Below are 13,511 nucleotides of genomic sequence, written 5' to 3'. Positions count from 1 at the left end.
CTAGACATATTGTCTTAGCGGTGCTGTACCACCATGTCAAATTGTTTCAAGAACCATTTACATACCCACAGCATTCTTTACAAGTTGGTCATATGAAACTCCTAAAATCACATAGATAGCCACTTCCATATCCTCATATTCTTTTCTTCCTAAATTCTAAGTATGTATAGCTATGTTGGTTGAAAACAAAAAGGCACTAAAGTCTTGGGAAGTTTACTTTGCTCCCAGGTAAATTTTATACTACTTTCTATGCCTTAGAAAATGGTATAAAATTTAGCTGAAAAGTAATGGAGATGGTTCTTCATTTATTTTTCCATTCTTGTCCTCTATTCATCACAACAATCATGGGCAAGAAAAAAAATACAAATAGACGTTCCTAATTTCCCCTCTGGTTAGTGATTTCACTTATCAATTTCAATCTTTAGCTATTCGCAGAGGCAAAATGTTTAGAAATGAATCTTAGATCTGTGGTGTAGTTTTACAGCCTGCCAATGGTTGGCTGAAGAGCCATAGGGAACAGTGTTCCCATCATCACCACCACCATAGGTTAATTTTCATGTCTTCATATTGACATCAAATATTTTCAAGGTCATGCAATGCTGAATCTAAACTGGCACCCCCATTAAAGAACTGGCAGCTAGCCCACACAACCTGTGTTTGTCCTTCACATATTCTCTATTCCTGGATTAAGATCTGAAGCATTGTTAAGTTATAACTTTGGCACTGGCTAAATCTAACAGAGCAATACTATGCACACTTGTTCAGAATCAAGTCCCATTGGGTTCTGTTGAGTTTATTTCCAGGTAAAAGTGTGAATACAGTTTGTAGAATGGCTACAACTGAAATATTTTAGCCATTTTATTTCGGAGCAACCCTAACTGAGCACATGGAGTCTTATTTGTGCTTAAATTGCATAGGATTTAACTGGCTTATTTGATATTTTTTTTTTGAGGGGAGCAATAATTCCCCAAAGATGAGAGATTAAAAGCACAATCATATGCCCCTCCACTCCAGCCCAGTGATGAGGCTTACTCCCCAAAAGTGTGTTAAAAGGCCCGTCCTGTGCATGTTTAATCAAAAGGAAGTCAAATGGGTTAAATATGAAAGAAAACTTATGAAATGCATGGAGTTAACTTCAGTGGTACCTTTATTCTCAAATGCCTTGGTTCTCAAACACCTTGGTTCTCGAATGCCGAAAACCTGGAAGTAAGTGTTCCGGTTTTCGAACATTTTTTGGAAGCCGAATGTCTGATGCGGCTGTCGGCTATTTTTCCCTGGGCACTCGCACCAATCAGAAGCTGCACCTTGGTTTTCAAACATTTTGGAAGTCAAACAGACTTCCAGAGTGGATTAAGTTTGGCGCTTTTGTTTTTGCTATTTAATTTGTGTTTTTGTTTTTGAGGCTTTTTCGGTTAGTTTTTTTGTGTGTGTGTGTTTGTGTGTGACTGTGTGGAACCCAGTTCAGCTACTGATTGATTGATTGTGTGACTGCGGAAATGGATAAAAGCCCTCCATCCAAATAATGACTATCATCTGTGCAGGTAAGAAAAAATAATAATTTTAATTTTTATCATCTACAATACTGTCTTGCTTTCATTTTATGGATCAAAGGTCTCGTTAGATAGTAAAATTCATGTTAAACTGCTGTTTTAGGGGTTGTTTTTTTAAAGACTGAAACGGATTAATCTGTTTTGCATTACTTTCTATGGGAAAGCGCTCCTTGGTTTTGGAACGCTTTGGTTTTGGAACAGACTTCTGGAACTGATTAAGTTTGAGAACCATGGCACTACTGTACTGATCTTTTGTGCAGCTTCTATTTAAAATAGAATAGGTTTATCAGAATATGTTTTACTTTGGCTACTTTTTGGATTTGTGTAATCTGGTATCTGGTACCTATCCTGAGCCATAGAAATGGTGCAGATGATAGAAGCAATGGTGTTCAACACTGCTGCTGCTCATTGGCAAGCAGGGGTATTAAGTTTGGTCATCTTCAGATCTACCCATCCTTTCTCATGGAAGCTCCCTGCATGATTTTGAGTCTTCAACTCATGGAGACATGTAAAGAAGGGCATGTACAGAGATTGTTTAGCATGTCATCTTGCCAGCAAAGGAAACCCTTTAGTACGAAGTTAAAATGCTACTCAGAGTATTTTTTAGGATTGGCTGGGATACAAGGCACATCAGTCCCTGGGAGAGAAAAGCTGCTCTCTCCTGCCATTTCCATATACAGAGGCTAATACATAAAGTCATGTGTGATATGTCACAATGTTACATTAGATTATTCTGCAGTGCCGAATCTGACCTGACTCCATTTACAAAGCACCGACAGCTACCAGGCAAACTCATATGTGTGTTCCTAAAAACTGGAAAAACCTCTGTACTCCAGAAATTGCAGATGAACACTTTTCCACGTCCTTTGTCTTGTTCTACATAATTTCTCCAGTGAAAAATTCAACATAAAACTTTTTACCTCCTATGAAAGGATGTTAAAATTGGCTTCACAGAACAACACTGTTTGTTTTCAGTTTGATGGGCTTCTGATCTCATTCGGCTGCCCCCAAAGCAGCCAACCAACAGCTATGGGAAGTGTATGGGCTTTGCTTTGGGACAGGCCGGTATAACAAACTTCTGATAACGTAGTCACCTGCATTGTCAGAGCTTTCTTTTTCTCTCCTTTGAACAAGCGCAGAACACTTTGTGACTAATTCATAGCTCTGACTTCTTGTCGACGGAATAAATCTATGATAGAACATGTCTTGACTATGCTACCACTCAGTGGATTTGTAACTGGCTGACTGACCGGACCCAAAGGGTGCTCATCAATGGTTCCTCTTCATCCTGGAGAAGAGTGACTAGTGGGGTGCCACAGGGTTCTGTCTTGGGCCCGGTCTTATTCAACATCTTTATCAACGACTTGGATGATGGACTCAAGGGCATCCTGATCAAATTTGCAGATGACACCAAACTGGGAGGGGTGGCTAACACCCCAGAAGACAGGATCACACTTCAAAACGACCTTGACAGATTAGAGAACTGGGCCAAAACAAACAAGATGAATTTTAACAGGGAGAAATGTAAAGTATTGCACTTGGGCAAAAAAAATGAGAGGCACAAATACAAGATGGGTGACACCTGGCTTGAGAGCAGTACATGTGAAAAGGATCTAGGAGTCTTGGTTGACCACAAACTTAACATGAGCCAACAGTGTGACGCGGCAGCTAAAAAAGCCAATGCAATTCTGGGCTGTATCAATAGGAGTATAGCATCTAGATCAAGGGAAGTTATAGTGCCACTGTATTCTGCTCTGGTCAGACCTCACCTGGAGTACTGTGTCCAGTTCTGGGCACCACAGTTCAAGAAGGACACTGACAAACTAGAACGTGTACAGAGGAGGGCAACCAAAATGGTCAAAGGCCTGGAAACAATGCCTTATGAGGATCGGCTAAGGGAGCTGGGCATGTTTAGCCTGGAGAAGAGGAGGTTAAGGGGTGATATGATAGCCATGTTCAAATATATAAAAGGATGTCACATAGAGGAGGGAGAAAGGTTGTTTTCTGCTGCTCCAGAGAAGCGGACACGGAGCAATGGATACAAACTACAAGAAAGAAGATTCCACCTAAACATTAGGAAGAACTTCCTGACAGTAAGAGCTGTTCGACAGTGGAATTTGCTGCCAAGGAGTGTGGTGGAGTCTCCTTCTTTGGAGGTCTTTAAGCAGAGGCTTGACAACCATATGTCAGGAGTGCTCTGATGGTGTTTCCTGCTTGGCAGGGGGTTGGACTCGATGACCCTTGTGGTCTCTTCCAACTCTATGATTCTATGATTCTATGATTCTATGATTCTAACATGGCATTTGTATGAAGACGACGGATTTATTGTTAATATTATTCTGCTTAGGTAAAGGCAACAGGAAAGACACTCAGAAGCACATTTGCACCACGTTATTCCCATAACGTTTGTGGCTAACAAGGATGGATGGCTTAAAAAAGAAAAAAAGAAAGGGAGCTTTTGCCAAATCATTCCAGTTTTGCAGCCCATTTGTTTATGAAAACTATTTCTTCTTCTGCAACACTGTAATATTTTCCACAACACACTGCTTTTCCAAAGTGCTGTCCAAGCTTCCTCTGGATTAACTGATACAATTTATTTTTCCCCATCATAGTGTGCTTCTGATATGTTTGGTGCCTGAACAAAAAGGGATTTGTATTGCATTTCTGTAGTCTCCTGTTAACCTGATTTATCAAAGGATAAAGTACAATGTCACATATGTTAAGGATTCAAGGTTCCAGTAAGTTGTCCCATTGTGCATCACTGATTGTCCTCTTTCTGTTATGGTTTATTCGCTTTTCATATGCTTCTTCAGTACAATTATGTACTTGCGTGTGCTTACATGTACACTCCTGCTTGTGGGTAAGTTTGCCCAGCAACAGTGCTATAATAGGCTGGAAGCCAAGCAACTACTCTGTTCTGATTGGTGCCTGGTGGCTGCCATATTTTATCTAACACACCTACTGGCCTCTTGGCTCCCAGCCCATTACAGTGCCATTGCTGGGAAGCTCACACTCAGTCATATAGATGAGTCTGGTGGCTGAAGTAGTAATGTAGTCGCCTGAGGTCCAAGCAGCTCTGGGGATCCAAGTTGTGCTAGAAAGGAGTTTGCAAATATCCCAGTGTGTCAGCTGCTGACACCAGGCCTGCCAAGAGCCAGTTCATACACAAAACAGTGGTGTGGTTGCTGCTTTAAACACAAGTCTCCCATGCTGCAAGTAGTGTAAAGTTGCAATGCTGCAAATGCAACTCCTCACAGTTTGAGGCAGCTTGAAATTCCTTTAACTACCTCAGAATCCACACAAAAAATGGTTTGCAGCTATCAGCTGTTTCATCATAGTGGCACTTAACAAATGGAACCAAGGGGCCAATCTCAGTGGCTATTGGCAAACATCGCTTGAGTACAGTTAGGGCTCAGTCTTGAAACATCTTCACATAGGTTGGCTGCATTGTATAATAATCATGTGACCCATGCTTCCCAGAGAGTTTTTGCCTTGTTTCCTGCCACGTATTTCAAATGGTGCACAGGGGGAGCATATTCCGATGTTGTAAGACCCATGTGGAGACCTGCCTATATTGAAGTGATTTTTCTGTGGCAGGCTTGATATGAATGAAACATTTAAATGGGCCTAATATTTTCTGGAATTAAAATTATGGACATTGTGCGTGGTTGAAGTATAGAGAATAAGTGCAGTGTTCTAGCACTTAATTATTTCCAACTGTGATCTTTAGCAACTAACTACAGTGGTACCCCGGGTTACAGACACTTCAGGTTACAGACGCTTCAGGTTACAGACTCCGCTAACCCAGAAATAGTACCTTGGGTTAAGAACTTTGCTTCAGGATGAGAACAGAAATCGCACGGCAGTGCAGCGGCAACGAGAGGCCCCCATTAGCTAAAGTGGTTAGGAACAGTTTCAGGTTAAGAACGGACCTGCAGAACGAATTAACTTCTTAACCCGAGGTACCACTGTAGTTGCAATCCTCTAATTTTGGTCAGCTTATAAAAGACCAGTGGGTAACACCAATAAATTCCCATGCATGTGTCACATTTCCCCTCTTCCTTGCATGCAGCATTCGCAGATGAGTCCTGTCCTGTGTCCTGAAGGAGATGGCATAATTGCATATTTTGAGTGTGAATGCTGATTGGCTGTGATAGCGTAGTCATGTACTAGCCCTGGTCTCCTAGCCAATGACCTCATCCAACAGCACCATTCCCTCTGCCAGGATCTGGCACACAGCAGATAGGTTCTTTAAGATTCAGTGGCTTTTATCATTTTATTAAGTTTTTTGTCTCTTTGGGACTCAATTTCCCTTTTCATTACTCCTTGTGAGCTACTTCAGTTACAAGCACTAGAACTGTTGTAAGTGGCCAGATTTAGACTTCCCATTAAAAGCATGAGAAGGACCTCACAGAATAGCTTGAACTCATAGCAAACAGTAGGAAGCGAGATGGGCCAATGGTTTGACATTGAATAAGTCAGCTTCATCTGCTCAAGTTTGGGAGGAAGTAGGATTTAATGATTTTTTTTGGATTTGATATCCCGCCTTTCACTCCCCTTCAGGAGTCTCAAAGCAGCTAACATTCTCCTTTCCCTTCCTCCCCCACAACAAACGCTTTGTGAGGTGAGTGGGGCTGAGAGACTTCAGAGAAGTGTGACTGGCCCAAGGTCGCCCAGCAGCTGCATGTGGAGGAGCGGAGACGCGAACCCGGTTCCCCAGATTACGAGACTACCGCTCTTAACCACTACACCACACTGGCTCTCTTTGAAATATTTTTTTGAACAAGGCTTGATGTTAGGCAATACTTCCTAACAAACAGACAATATGTCAGCAGGGCAGGCAGACTGAGGGGATTGTGAAATCTTTGACCTTGAAGGAAAGATTAGACAGGAATCTTTCAGGAATGCTTCATATGTCTTAAGAAAAGACATTGGACTAAATGAGTTTTAGGCTCTCTTGCATCTCTGACTTTGTTAACTTTCTTTTACAACTCTGAGGATTCTTTGCCTTTGAAATAAAATTAAAAAAAAGAAAGGAACCCATTGATTTTGAGTAGGTGTTGGATGGAACTAAGCCAAGCACGTATCTGTTTATTATTATCATTAGTGATGTTTGTGCTTCTTTGTTAATGTAAGGTTTTTTTAAAAAAGTGTTGTGAATGTTGAAAAGCAAAGAAGAGAGTTGAGAAAGGTAGTTTATTAAAATGAAGCTGTGAATGCAAGTCTCCCACACAAATCCATTTATGAGCAATAACAATTATCTTGTTAGATTTCCCCCCAAATTTGAGTTGGATGACTTGATTGGAACTATAATTGTCACCCTCCTTCTTAGCTCCTTCACTTTCATAAAAATTGCACCTAGATTTCAGTTCTAAAATGGCTGTTTTAGTTGCACCTCTGAGGATGCTTTAACAACTAGATCAAATCTTTAATCACAAGAGGAGCATCTAAAGGAAAGGAACCTGAGGAGATGCAGGTACCTTTGAGATTTGAACAGGCATAGTGGATAAAATGTTGGATTTGGACCAGAGAGACTTGAAGTCAAGTCAACCACAACTGCATATGCATACCCTGTAGTTAGTGGCATCCTAGGTTTTTCTGCAGCCTCCCTTTCAGTTCTGGGGTACTTTGTGGCCATGGACCACAGCCCTCCCTGTCCCCACTTTTCCCAGTGACTTTCATTAGTCAATCCCCTAAACCAGCAATATTCACTATGACTTGGATCCTAAGATTAGAATTCAGAAATTTGTGGAAGTAAAGTTTCCATTCCCCCCTTCTACCTGCAACTTCAGAAAAACCAGGGGAAAGGTAGGAAGACCTCATGCTGAACAATGTGGAATGGTATCTCTGAAGGGAGGCTTATGGAGGAGGGGCAGGGAAACATTCCTTCCAGAAACTTGGATCCTGACATAAGTTGACATGTCAGGATCCAAGCCTCCACACCCCATTCCACATGGTTCAGTAAAGGCCCCTGACCCTCAAGAGAGGCGTTTTGTAGGATGGAGGTGACTCCTTGTTATCTTAGGATAAGCATATACCGTAGCTACACTCCAGAAGGGTGCAGAAAAATCATATTTCCCCCTGACAGTTTCTCTCTTTGAAGGTTTTCTAGAAACACCTATCTATTCCAATTTCCTGAGATTTAAAAATAGAGTTTTGACACAGTGCTTTAAAAAGGGGATGGGGAATTTGGAGGGAGGGAATGATGTACACAAGAGGTGTAATTCCCCCTTGCCCTACAAATCATAGAATTGTAGAGTTGGAAGGGACCCTGAGGATCACTTCAACCCCCAGCAATGCAGGAATACACAGTTGTCCCATACGGGTATCGAACCTGCAACCTTGGCATTATCAGCACCATGCTCTAGCCAACTGAGCAATCCGGGCTGACTTATCCTTGTGCCAAATCTCCAGAAACTTAAAAAAAAAACTTGTGGAATTTAAGAGTCTGTTAAATCATGTCTTCTGAGAGTTGTTTGAGGGTACCTTCTGAAATATTAAACTCTCTGGGGGTGAGGAATCATACGCTTAGCTCAGGGCTTTCAATCATGGCCTGTGTGGCCACTAATGAATACTATTGTATTGCCCTTTAAATACATATAAGCTTATGAATGGCGGAAAATCAGTAATAATAACACTCTGCAAGGGTGAATTTGTCTGGTTATGTAGAGCTGATTGCATAAGACAGAATTTATACATATCTAAGGAGGTTGGAATCATGGGGCTTATTTAGCATAGCACACTTCAAATCACCCCTAGAATGAAAGCGATTCCATCATTTTCTGCTACCTCGGGTTTTTTAATCAAGGGTTTCCTGAAATTTTGTTTTATCTGTCTCTCTTACTTAATAAAACAGGAACGTTAAAAATGAGATACTTATAATGTGATCACAGCATATGTTTCTTTCTTGTTTCTAGACTCTCCTGCCTATGAGAAACTCGCTTTGAAAGAAATCTCCAGTGGTTGGTCGGCTGTTAGTCTGGCAAAAGGGCATTGGTGCAGTATTTACTTTAATGTATATATTAGAAACATAAGGTTGGGAAAGATAATAGGAGATTAGGCTATTCCCATGCGTCTCCTAGACAGCCATCTTTTTGAAGTCCTCCCTAATGTGCCTGCTAATTTAACCATATAGGTACTGAGTCTTTCAAAAATAACAAGCCCTGACAGGTTTGGCTTCAGACATTATTGGCTGCCTCTGTGTTATGTCATGACAATTTGTTATTGGCAGTAAGTTCACAAGCTGCTGTTTCTTTGCATTCCTCTGTGCTCTTTGGTAAATGCTGAAGCATGTTGTCCGCTTCTCTGCTTATAACTTCCTGTAACCCATAGCACACGTTTTCCAGTGATAAGTTAATTCACTTTAAAAAAATTAAAACGTCTCTCTGAATGCCATGTATGCGGAGCTATGATCATGTTTCTACTTAAGCACACAAAGAGACGCTTTAAGGTTTTGAAGGATCTAATTTTAAATAATGTGGGTGTCACAGATTCCACCGCTGACACCATATGTTATGGATTCGTGTTGCTGCCAACCATATGTCAAAAGCCCTCACAGGTTTTCAGCCTGGGGGCTGTGATCGGGTATTACTGCCATCACTGGAAGCATCCCTTTTTAAGCAGTCATTCTAGAAGCCTGGAATAAACACGGGCTTGGTTCATATGTTTGCCAGTGCAGCTCACTCCCATGCTGCCTCCTATTATCTGAATAACTGCATCACATGGGACAGGGCAATCCCATCAGAGGTTTCTGCTTCAGCACGGTCCTTTTCTGGAAGGCAGCCCCACTGATGTCCAAATAACAGAAACTGCCTTCATGTGTGTGACGTGTGTACATTTGCATAAGGGCCTTCTTGGTAGTGGCGCCCACCTTGTGGAACGCCCTCCCATCAGATATCAAGGAAATAAACAACTATCTCACTTTTAGAAGACATCTGAAGGCAGCCCTGTATAGGGAGATTTTTAATGTTTGATGTTTTATTGTTTTATTATTAGAGTGGGCAGGGTATAGATAAGTAAATAATAATAATTATCATTATTATCATTATTATCGCACCCCAAAATTGTTTCATAGATGAAAGCTTGTGCACATGGGCTTCTCCTTGCAGATGTTCAGACCCTAGCATGTATTCTACCACTGATCTATGACAACAGCATCCCTATTCTCCTAGATTGTTCTGTGTTCAAGCACCAAGAACCTGCAGTCCTATCCATATGACCCTCCAGTGGACAGAATCAGCACAAGACCAAGAATTGTGCCCCCATATTTTAATGTTCTTTGCTTGCTTCTATCAGGGCAGCTAACCCTTTTTTTCTCTTTTGGCCTGGGAGCCACATTCACCCTTGGCCAACTTTCCTAGGGCAGCATGCCAGCAGTTGCGTGGTCAGAAATGGGTGACCACATCCCACATTTTTAACAAACACGTTGCACATCTGCAAACATCCTCCTGTACAGATGACTCAGGAAAAGGTAATTAGCCTCTCCACCCATGTTAGTCCTATGTCTACTATTAAAAGGTTGTTGTTGCTGTTGCTGTTGTTCCTACAGGCAATAGAAATATTATTGGGGAGGGGGTAGATCAGATCCCTGGGCTGCCTGTTAGTCACCCGATTTATGTGCATGTGACGCTAGCTGCTATGAAATGGCAATAGTATTATATACATTGTGTTTTCAAAAGTATCAGATTCTACATCCTAAATCAAACAACAGGTTCCAGGATTTTTATTTTTTTTGGGGGGGGGAGAAAGTCATGTGCTTTAAATGTGTGTTGGATGTACTTTAAATGTTTGGTGTGGATCTGCCTGGAGTAATACTGCTGTTTCCCTCATGCAGAGAAAGAAACATTTGAGCCAGAGGGACCATTTAGCACCTGAGAGGTGATCAGTGAGAGCACATCCTTTAAAATACACAGAGCTTATACAAATTGTCATTAGGGAACTGTGTGATGATCCCATCTGCATGTATATTATTTTGTTCATAAAGCTACAGCCAGGGGGCTGTTCCATACGGGAGCTTTCATCACGCCTAAGACACATGCTAATATTGATATATGGTTAATATTTGCCTGAGCTGCATATCAGTAAGGTTATGCACACTTATTTGGAAGCAAATTCCACTGAAAGCAACGGGACTTGCCTCCAAGTAAATGTGAATGAAACTCACAGCGTTTATTTTATCGTTACAGTTATACCTCACCTTTCCTTCAAGGAGCTCAAAGTGACATACACGCTTTTTCATGCTTTCCTGTTTTATCCTCATAACAACCCAGTGAGGTAGGTTAGGCTGAGAAATAGTGAGCAGTCCAAGGTGATCCAGTAAAGTTAATGTATGAGCAGCGATTTGAACCTTAGTCTCCCCAGGCCTAGTATGACACTCTAATAACTGTATCATACTAGCTCCTTAAATTTAGCCCTCCCTTCCTTATTCCCCCATTAATATACACACACCAGCCATATGTTCGTATTCACTTCTGATCCTAGCAGTTTTTTTGAATTTCTTTGCCTTCCCACAGTAATCAACAAATCCCACGTTTAAAGCATGAGGGGGTTTTTTTCCTCTCTGCGCAGCTAATCTAGAGTGTGTGGTAGCAGAAGAATGTGTCACAGTAATGCAGAGAGCTGTAATGATGTCAACTTGTTATTTACTTTCCAAATCTGAATGACTGAGCAAGGCGAAAGGAGAATCAATCAGCCACAATGTGACCCTGCAGGCGGAAAAAACAGAGCACTCTCGCCAGTAAGAGGTTGGGGGATGGGAGGCGCATGTAACCAGGGCAATGTTGCATCATTTACTTGCATTGCTTTTTGTACTGCTCCCTTTTCCACCCCCTTCGGATTGAATGTTATATAGCTCAGTATGAAGCTGTAGGAGCCTAGAGAAAAATAAGGAAAGGGGGGCTAATTTAATACAAAAGAACATCAACATCTGCTTTAAAGGGCTGAATGGCAACTCATATATAATAAAACCTATTCTGCTGAATCACAATTATGGAGACAGTGTAAGTCCATATTTTAATGTGGTATAATGATTGCATAGAAGCAGTGGTTTTAAATCACTCAGAAAGTATATAGGGAATATATTACGTGTTGTTTCTTGTCTTTATTAGGTGAACTCCCAATTATATAATATTTTATTTGCAAAAGCATTCATTGTGTTCTGATTTCCATTGCTAGGTGACATTTAAAATGAGACAAAATCGGTGCGGGACTTTGTGGCTCAGCAAAGAGGAAATAACTTTACAAAAAAGGGGGGGGGGAGAAACTAGAAATAAATTAAAAGAGTGGATCCGTCTGGCAGCTTGAAGGGGAGTCTTGTACATTACTTCTTTGTAGTTATGTAAATGACGGAAAGTAGATGCTAAATTTAGTTCTGTTCGTCGACTTAAAAACCTGGTGAACTGTTCCAATTCCATTAGCATCATGATCCTTTCCACCCCTCCCCCTATGAACCGATCGCAGTGAAAATAATGTTGACCTGGGGGGAAAAAACAAAACAAAAAACAATTGACAGGGATACAGCCACGAAGCAAACGTAGGCTTTGCTTTTTCTTTTCTTTTCTTTCTACCTTTGGTCCATTTTTTGCTGACTCCAGGGGGTTAACATTTCAGTCGAATGCCGGAGCGGGGGAGGGGCGGGTGTTGCTGTGTGTGTTTTGTTTTCGGGGGAACAAAACAACCTTTTCAATAATCCCCTCCAAGTGACTAAGGAGTTACTTCGGGACACAGAAGCATCCCGGGGGGGGGGGTGTGCTGGTGCTGGTGCTGGCATTGGTTGGATGTTTGGAGGTAGGTATCGGTGTTCTCTCCGAGGGGAGGTTTGCAAATCACGAAGACCGAGCAGAAATATAGGCACACAACACCGCCCCCCCCCCATGCGTTAAGATCCAAATGCGGATCTCCCCACCTCCCTCCAGGAGCTGTCTCGAAGGGCTGCCCCCCACCCCGCATGTGTTTGTCTGCTTCGCCTCCCTGTGTGTGTGTGTGTGTGTGTGTGTGTGTGCCTGGGGAGGAACACACTCCTAGGACTTACACCCACACCCACCCACCACCCCAAGCGCCCTACAACTGCTTATGAAGTAGCGAGCGGCGGCGGCAGCACCTCCTGACCGCCATTCCGCACCCAGAAAAAAAAAACTTTCCATTGCCCTCGCCCCACTCCCTCCCCGGGAACTTCCTCTGGGGCCCCGCTGCCCGGTTGTGTGTGTGTGTGTGTGTATTGTGCGCGCGCTTGTGTGTGTGTGGTGTATATGTGGAGCAGCAGCAGCAGGAAAACAGGGAGAGCCGGGCGCGCGAGGGCTGCCGGAGCTTTGCCGCCGCCGTCGTCGCCGGCCTGCACGCTTTCGGGACCTGGGCAGAGCCGGAGAGGAGTGCCAGTCCTGCCGCCGCCGCCGCCGCCACCATGGAGTGCAAGTGAGAGAGGAAGTCCGCCCGCCTTATGTGTGCTTTTGCAGAAGTTGAGGCTTCCCCGCTGTTGCTGCCCGGAGCGCGAGCGGGGCCTTCGGCGCGCGCCCACCGAGGTGAGTTGCCCGGCGGGGGGGGGGGGTTCTCTTTCTCTCGTGTGTGTGTTTGTGTCTCTCTATATAAATATCTATATGTGCACCTCGGCACCTGTTTGCCATGTTTCCTAGCGTGGCTCCCAACTTCCTCGTGCTTCCACCCCTCCCCCACCCTTTGCAGCATTGTTGCTCTTGGGAGGGTTGTTGTTGTTGTTATTGTGGTGTGTTTGCGCCTCATAGAGGTGCCTGGCTTCCCTCCCCCCTCTTTTATTTATTTTGGGGGGGTTTTTTAGCGCTGTGTATGTGTGTTTCTTGGCACCCCCTTCCCCCCCACCCCAGGGTGACTTGGTTGGTTGTGTGGGTTGTTGTTGTTTTTTTTAAGTCCCCGAAGGGTTTGTTGTTTTCGAAAAAGAGGCTCGGGCTCTGTGCTTTGGACTCCGAATGGATCGATTTGTCGAAAAGTATT

The 13,511-nt window shown here is 43.0% G+C and overlaps 1 protein-coding gene across 3 annotated transcripts in view; it reads left to right on the top strand.

Annotated features, from left to right (window-relative positions):
- The first annotated feature begins 11,203 nt into the window (after positions 1-11,203).
- The window catches only part of TBL1X (transducin beta like 1 X-linked), a 130,195-nt gene continuing 127,887 nt past the window's right edge, over positions 11,204-13,511 (top strand). Inside the window, exon 1 of one of the 3 annotated variants that reach the window (XM_083437477.1) lies at positions 11,204-11,286. The gene's annotated coding sequence lies outside the window, so the exon portion shown is untranslated. Of the gene's footprint in view, positions 11,287-11,361; positions 11,549-11,965; positions 13,067-13,511 lie in introns of those variants that run through there. The other 2 variants (XM_083437476.1, XM_083437475.1) reach the window with 2 other exon arrangements.

Source organism: Podarcis tiliguerta, assembly GCF_965153285.1.
Source record: "Podarcis tiliguerta genome assembly, chromosome: 4".
Lineage (NCBI taxonomy): Eukaryota > Metazoa > Chordata > Lepidosauria > Squamata > Lacertidae > Podarcis > Podarcis tiliguerta.
Note: the sequence above shows the minus strand (reverse complement) of the source record. Positions and strands in the feature narration are given on the sequence as shown.